Source organism: Cinclus cinclus, chromosome 18 (genome assembly GCF_963662255.1).
Source record: "Cinclus cinclus chromosome 18, bCinCin1.1, whole genome shotgun sequence".
Classification (NCBI taxonomy): Eukaryota; Metazoa; Chordata; class Aves; order Passeriformes; family Cinclidae; genus Cinclus; species Cinclus cinclus.
In genome coordinates this window covers 10111602-10119019 of record NC_085063.1, presented here as the reverse complement: position 1 = coordinate 10119019, position 7418 = coordinate 10111602, and positions in this window count along the sequence as shown.

Sequence of the window (7418 nt, the reverse complement as noted above, 5' to 3'; positions counted from 1 at the left end):
GGGAGTGGGGATATTTGGAAGCAGGGCATATTTGGAAGAGGGGATGTTCGGAAGCGGGGATATTTCCGTGCCTGCCGGCATTGCCCCCGTCCCGGCCCGGTGTTAAGGTAATACCCAACACAGAATGGAAATGTGCTCCGCGCCCCGGCCGCTTCCCGAGCAACGCGGAGCCGGACCGGGCACGGGGATGGCGCTGCTCGCTCGGGACTGTCCCGGCGGCTGTGCTGCAGCCCTGACGGCGGGACGGCTCCACGGGGCCGGGGTGGGACCCCCCTGTCCCCTCGGACCCCCCTGTCCCCTCGGATCCCCCTATCCCCTCGGACCCCCCCGTCCCCCCCGGACCCCGCTGTCCCCCCGGACCCCCCTGTTCACTCCGGACCCCCCTGTCCCCTCGGACCCCCCTATCCCCCCGGACCCCCCTGTTCACCCCGGACCCCCCTGTCCCCTCGGACCCCCCTGTCCCCTCGGATCCCCCTATCCCCCCGGACCCCCCTGTCCCCCCCGGACCCCCCGAGCCGCCGCTCCTCCCCCGCCGTTACCGCGGCAACCGGGGCGGCTGCAGGGCCGAGTGGCGCCGGCAGGGGGCAGCACCGGCACGGGCCTGTCCGGGGCGGCGGCAACGGGAACGGGGATGGGAACAGGGATGGGAACAGGGATGGGAATGGGAACGGGAACGGGAACGGGGATGGGAACGGGGATGGGGATGGGAACGGGAACGGGGATGGGAACGGGGATGGGGATGGGAACGGGAACGGGGATGATGATGGGGATGGGAACGGGGATGGGGACGGGAACGGGGATGGGGATGGGAACGGGAACGGGGATGGGAACGGGAACAGGGATGGGGATGGGAACGGGAACGGGGATGGGAAGGGGAATGGGGATGGGAACGGGAACGGGGATGATGATGGGGATGGGAACGGGGATGGGGATGGGAACGGGGATGGGGATGGGAACGGGAATGGGGATGGGAACGGGAACGGGGATGATGATGGGGATGGGAACGGGGATGGGGATGGGAACGGGGATGGGGATGGGAACGGGAACGGGGATGGGAACGGGAACGGGAATGGGGATGGGAACGGGGATGATGATGGGGATGGGAACGGGGATGGGATTGGGGAATGGGGGAATGGGGAATGGGGGAATGGGAATAGGGGAATGGGGAAATGGGAATGGGAATGGGAATGGGAATGGGGGAATGGGGATGGGAATGGGAGAATGGGGATGGGAATGGGAGAATGGGAATGGGGAAATGGGAATGGGGGAATGGGGAAATGGGAATGGGATGGGGATGGGGATGGGGGAATGGGGATGGGGATGGGGATGGGGATGGGGATGGGGATCGGATGGGGATGGGGATGGGGAATGGGGAATGGGTATGGGGGAATGGGAGACGGGAAATGGGAATGGGTGTGGGAATGGGGAATGGGAATGGGTGTGGGATGGATGCAGGGTGCAGCACACCCTGTTTCAGTGCCAGGGATGTACCCTTCCCAGCACCCAGCACCCTGTCCCAGCTGCCCTGCTCAGGAATTGCCCTGCTGGCTCCTGCCAGCTCCATTTGCAGCCACGTCCCACTCGTGCCACGCCAGGGCAGGGGGTTGTTCTGTCCCATGTCAAGATCAGCCCCATCTCTCTGCAGTGGAAGGATCATCATTTGGGGTTGGCTGATGCATTTTCCGTTGTTATCTGTGCAGCAAAACTGGAGTTATGAACAAGATTCCCATTCAAGACTCGTATCTCTAGAAAGCTACCTAAATTGTGTTCACGATTTCTAAAACCATCCTGAATCACTGACTTGGCAGGATCTGATGATGCAACTTGCTTCTCATAGTTTCTGAACTTCCTCTTCCATCCTGATTTTGAACTTTTAGTTCAAGCACCACTGCCTTGGTTTAGGCACACATATATCCATCATGGGAAGCTCACAGAAAGATTAGTGTCCCCCTTCTCTGTCCCTCTGCCCAGCTAAGGGAATGGCCACAACTGTTGTCAGCACAAATCAAATATAAAATTACTGAGAGTTACTCAAAGGTATTTCTGGGTAAATTTGATTTTGGTTAACTCACACTTTATTAGTGAAATACAGCTATGAGCTAAGGGAAATTGCAGTAAACATCTACATTCTTAATGCAGACTGGTACAACACCCTTAATGCTCTACAAACAACACTTCTTTAATGCAGAGAAGTCTTGTGATATCAAAAAGATGAGGAAAATGGCCGATAAGGCACCCAGACGTCTGTGCCATTTTTTTAAATCAAATTGCCAGACTGTGTCACTAAGGTGCTGTGTCATGTCTCAAAATTTTAGGATTCCCACAGCCAAAAACCCCCTGAACCCTTTAAAGTAATTTAGTGTGTGCTGGTCCTGCAGGAGTTAACCAGTGGAGAGGGTGGAACCTGCATAGGGTTTACTTGGGTTAAAAAAATAAAAAAATGAAATGCAGTTTACCTGAGTCTGAGTGCGATTTGGGGAGTGGCATTTTTGAAGGGAAACCTGTCCTAGATCAGAGCTGCCACACTGTGGAAGGGGCATCTTGCTGGAGGCTGGTGAGGCTCTAATTCACACCCAGAAACATCCCTCCACGAGACACAGGTTATTTTAACTTCCCATCTTGGTGCTTTCCCCCCAGGGTGGTGCAGGAGGGTGATGGGTGGCCCTTGGAGCTGCCCATGGGTGCTGACACCCTGTCCTGGCCACCACAGCACCATGACCTGACCTTGCATGGAGCCACCACCCCAAGGCCACACCAAAGCTGCAATAATTTGCTCAAGATGAACCTTTTGCCACCATATTATCATTGTTATCGTTATTAATAATAATTATTATTGAATATTTCTACACACAGCATATGGCAGCTGCATCCAGCCCCAGTCTGTTGTGTGCAGTTTTTCCTACAAAAGAAGCTCCATATGATTGATCCTTTCCCTTGTTCCAGAACCTATTTCCTATAGGGGTGGATGTGTGCTGGGAGCCATCCTGCCTTTCTCCCCTGATTCAGGGGGGGCTCAGGATGCCTGAGCCCTATTGCAAACTCCTCTGAGTACCTCTGAGGTGATGAAATCGTGCAGGTGCATTTCTGTCCCCCTCCCTGGGACACCTCAGTGCGGTGTTCACGCTGTTCCAATGCCACCCAGAGTCCTTACAGGCTTCCCTGCTGTGCCTGTGGGCGTGTCTGTACATGGATTTCTGTGTGCACACACTCAAATATGGTATTTTTTGGAAAGGTGGTGTCACAGTGTCATGATGCTTTGCTAAAACCCATAAAGTTGTCATTCCCATTAATGCCTTCCTAATCCCAGTGTCTTGGTGAAGAGTGATCACACCACACTTTGCCTTTAGAAAAGCCGTGGAGCTCTTTTCCCCAGTTCCTGGTTTTATTCTCCCTATGTGTGTGCAGCATTTTAAGGAAGGTTTCAGCTCAGCATCACCCTTTTGACTCTCTCTAACCATTTCTTCGCATCGTGGCAACTCCCAACAGAGTTTTCACAGCACAAACAAGTCCAAGGAATAGATAGATCTCCTTCCCATGAATTAAGTAAAGCAGACGATTAAATAAAGTTTCATTTCCCTGCCTGGTTCAGCAGCTCTCTCTTGCTCTATTACATTTCCTAACTTGCCTCAGCAGCTCTCTTACCCGGCTCTGTGGCTCCCTGAATGGGTGTTGCTGTTGGGTTCCTCTGCACTTGAAATCCTGTCCCGACCCTTTTACACAGGGCCAAATGCTGCTCTCAATTCCCCTGGGTTAATCCAGAGTAAATCCCTGGGATTAACTGGATTTAACCCTGTGCTGGCTGAGTGCTGTGTGCAGCCCTGACTGGTGGTGTTGCCCAGGGTCTACTGGGATCTGTATCCTTGCTAGGAGCTACATCTTGGATAAAGAGATGCTGAATAAACTAATAAACCACCTAACCCTCCACAAGCAATGGCAGGGCAACCACCTCCCGATGGAGGAGAACCACCCAAAATCACCCAAAGTCATCCATCTTAGCAAAACCATCTCTTCTTCCCACTTTCACATCTTTCCTCTCTCTCTGCCTGCCCTGAGAATTTCACTGCACAGTTTATCAGGATTTATTTAATTTTCTTTCTCTCTGTTTTCCTCCCTATGAGCACATGATATCCAGAATGGGGGTTTGGGCAGCTGTGCCCATCCTATGCAGGGTATTCCCTCCTCTTCCCTGCCCTCCTTGGGATGGGGGAACAGGGTTTTCTTCTAGTGGCTTTCTCTGGGAGCCTGGGTGAAATATTCAGGGCCTTTGTTTAATCAAGCCCGGGCTGAAAGCCTGTGTGAGGTTGGTTTTTCTACCTGCTGGGTATTTTCTTGGCCTGAAGTGAACAAGAGGAGGTTCTGCCTCTGTAGGACCCAGGCAAAGAGCTCATCCTTCCTCTGACTCTGCATTTTCCCAGAACTCTTTTCATGTCCATCATTCCCCGAGGATGCTGTGGCTCCAGCTGAGGGCAGAGGGCACAAAGTGTGGGGTGAGGATGACTCTGGTCCTGCCAGCCTTGGCTGGTGGGGGAGCTTTGGGCTCAGTCACCCTCTGCCTTGTGCACAGCCTGCCGAGCTGTTTCCCTGTGTTTGCATCCCTACCCCATCCTTCCTGCTCAGGCACGACCTGGGGCGAATCCCTGTAGCTCTCCCTGTGTGCAGCCCAGGGAGAAGCGCTCACCTCCCACCCCCCCAGCCCCTCTGTCCCTATTCCACCCTCACCAGCAGAACCCTTCCCCTGGCACAGGAGGCTGCTGGAAAAAGAGAGCAGCAAGCCCCACAGACGTGTCATTGTGCTAAGTGCTTTCAAACCTTGCGGGATGTCACTGTGTCACAATTTCAGTTCATTAGGTGGCGCAGGGAAGACGCCGTGACATCAAAGCGCTTCTTTTCCCTATAGAAACGGGAGCAGCTCTTTTGATCTCAGCCCCCAGTATCCCCCCCAGATTAATATTTACTTGTACAACCCAAACCTGCGGGGATCCTGTGCTTGATTCTGCCATATGTTCTGGGGCTCTTTTCCTTGCTTCCCTGTTTTTCTTTGGGAGATGGTTTGTCGGCGGGGGGAGGAGTAAGCAGTAATTTTTAGATGTTTATTTATTTCCCTGCTACCCTCTGCTCCTCGGGCACAGCAGGGGAGGGCACCCAACCTACCTCGTGTCAACCAGTTGCTTTGAAGCTTGCCACAATCAAACGCTTTTATTTTGGGGAACCCGGCCAGCTGTTTGTTTGCTTCCCTGCTTTCTATTGATTCAAGGAGATAATCCCCCAGGCCTCACGTGCTTAATCTGCGAGCTGCTGAGGTTGCATGAGATATGGAAACAGTCCCTTTGCCCCTGGATTGCTGGGATATTTATGGCTGAAAGCAGGGGTTTAGAGCATAATGCTCATTTTCGGAGCAGCACAGAATGCGGATGTGTGGCTCAGAGCACAGACTGCTGGGGACTTTCGTGGAGATATTGTAGCTCTAATTCGGTGACAAAAGGTGGCCTTGTGCTTTGTGTTGTAGGAATATTTGGGTATAATTTGGTTCCCAGTGAGTCATTAGGATTTGTAACATCAGGGTTCAGCCACTGGCAGCATCTGAGCAAGAGCAGTGGATGCTCCCTAAAAATTCAAAATTCAGGGCAGGAATTCAGGGTGGGGAAAAACTCAGCACAAGTGTGAAACCCCAGCTACTTCATCCTCCCAAAAGAAGAGGGACTAAACCTCAGAGCCAATTTGAGCAGGATTTGGCTCTCGCTGCGTTAGCAGCTGACAAAATGGAGTGGAAATGAATTCAATTCAGAGACATCTAATTTAATGAGAGACTCTCTAAGAATAATTTTGCCGCAGATGCTTAAAGTGATTTCAACTTGAAAAGCAGGAAAGACAGACAAGATGATAGAAAATGACTGTGGAATTTATACCTTCCTCTCCTTGCTTTAAGCCCTGCACATCCTGTGCATGTCCTGGCATGAAAGCTGCAGAAAACCTCGTGCAAGCAAAGCTGTTTCTCCTGGGTTTATTGCCCTGACACAAAGAGGTGGCCACTGAAGGTGTACACAGACACCTGTCCTGCTCCCACAGGGACCAGTCAAAGGGAAAAATCTGTGGGCTTTCTAATGAATTTTTTTAGTGGTGTTTTTAAGTGATGCTTGCAGAATGCAAACAGGCAATATTTAAATGGTGTGCTCTGGTTTTCAGTCATTCGCACCATCCTAGGGAGCTCTAGATGATACTTCTGTGCCCTAAGTGCTGTTTGGGAAGGCAGATCTCAAAAGTCCTGACACAGAGACTGTCGCTGATAATAACACATGACTGCTATTCTCTCTGCCTTTTTTTTTTTCTTTTTCCCTGCATTTTTCCTTCCTGCTGTTTAGGGGGTTTAAACAGTCTTGATTTTTCTATGGCTGACAACACACCCCATATGCTATTTATCTTGTCAGAACTCTCTCCCTCTGCCCTCAGCTCCCATTTTGTTCTCATTAATAGTGATTATAAAAAATGGGGCTAAATACTTACTTTCATATGATTTATCCAAATGTTGAACTGCGTAATTGGAGAAGCTAAGACATTATCCCTTCAGATTCTGTCAAGACTCAATTTCTGCATTCGATTTAATTTTGAGACTCATGACCCTTCACAGTACATGTATTTATTGCCTTTATGGTGGCTCGGCTGTACAATATATCTATCAATCAGGAGCAGGAAGCTGCATATTATTTATAAGGATTTCAGTAGTCAGTGTTTTTTAAGAACACTTGTCCTCAGCACGCAGTTATTAACACAGGGGCCCTAGATACAACAAAATTGAAAGTCAGCTGGAAGGAATGCCCTTATAATGGAGATATTTAGTAAGTGGCATCAGACTCTGATTTTCCTTTTGATGACAGAAGTGACGCATGAGCAAAGGCAGGGGCGCACTCTGTGCTGCAGAAACCTCCAGGGCCTGGTGCCTTCCACTTCCCACTGGAAATGGCTCAAGTCTGAAAGGCTCACAGACTTCTCAGATTTGGTGTTGCCTTCCTGAGCTCCCTTGTTATTGCACACACACACACACACACACACACACACACACACGGTGCTGACAGGAGCTGTGGTGCTGCCTCACAGCGATTTGGTGCATCCCTCTCCATTTCCTAATCCATCATTTCCACGCCTGTTTTTCACAAATCACTTTTTCCCAGCACTGGCCCTGATGGCAGCTGAATGCAAATGCTTCTCTGCAGCCAGGAGTCTCCATCCTATGGATTGTGAACGTGCAAGTTCACAATCTCCTCGAGGTTTCGGAGCTGCTGTGAAGCACCAGAGCATCAGAGAAACTCAACCCCACCATCACCAACACCACCACCCCACTTCCCAAATCAACTCTGACACAGTGTTGAAATTGGTAATAAAATGAGTAATCAAGCTGCTAATATCTGCAAGCACCATTTTGG